Raw genomic sequence first — 701 nt, 5'->3', positions numbered from 1 at the left:
CCTCTCCTATCTCCCCCATCTGCCCCGTCGCTCCTTTCGATTGGCGCGAAGCGCGCACAAACTCTCCGCCTCCTCCACCTCGCAGTTTCCAGTCTGCCAGGTCCTCGCCCAACTTGCTTATCCCGCCGGAGATGTATTTCCCAAGCGCAGCCAGGTCGCTTTCTGGCACCTGGTGAGCGAACACAAGCACGGTTTACGCTGACTGGCTGATTCATATCTGAAGTGAACGGAGAAACATACGTTCTTGAGGCGAGAGAAGTTAAGTTTCATCGTCACTTCTCTTCCCCGCGAAGGACTCATTCATTCCTAGATCAGGGTGGTATGGCCGTAGACGGCAACTTCATTCATTTCTTAACAAGGAATTCATTTCTTATTTATTTATTTATATTGGAAAATCAGATATACAGAAAGGAGGAGAAAGAGGAAGGAAGGTCTTCTATCCGATGTGATTACAGCTAGGCGCCGAGGGACACTCTTTACGTCTCTCCCGGCAGTACACAATGAAGAGGACGGCATTGTAACTAAACAGCAAGACACACACATACTTAAACAATCTACCAAAACCAAACCTTGAAAATACTGCCAGTACAAACTCCTAAAACAGGGGAGACCCAGAAACCAGTGTTGGATTAGACGTTGCTGGGGTGTGAACCTCTGAGGACCCGAGGTGGGAGTCACCAGCACAGAGACATGGGAGATCA

Source organism: Ochotona princeps, chromosome 2, assembly GCF_030435755.1.
Source record: "Ochotona princeps isolate mOchPri1 chromosome 2, mOchPri1.hap1, whole genome shotgun sequence".
Taxonomy (NCBI): Eukaryota; Metazoa; Chordata; class Mammalia; order Lagomorpha; family Ochotonidae; genus Ochotona; species Ochotona princeps.
Note: the sequence above shows the minus strand (reverse complement) of the source record.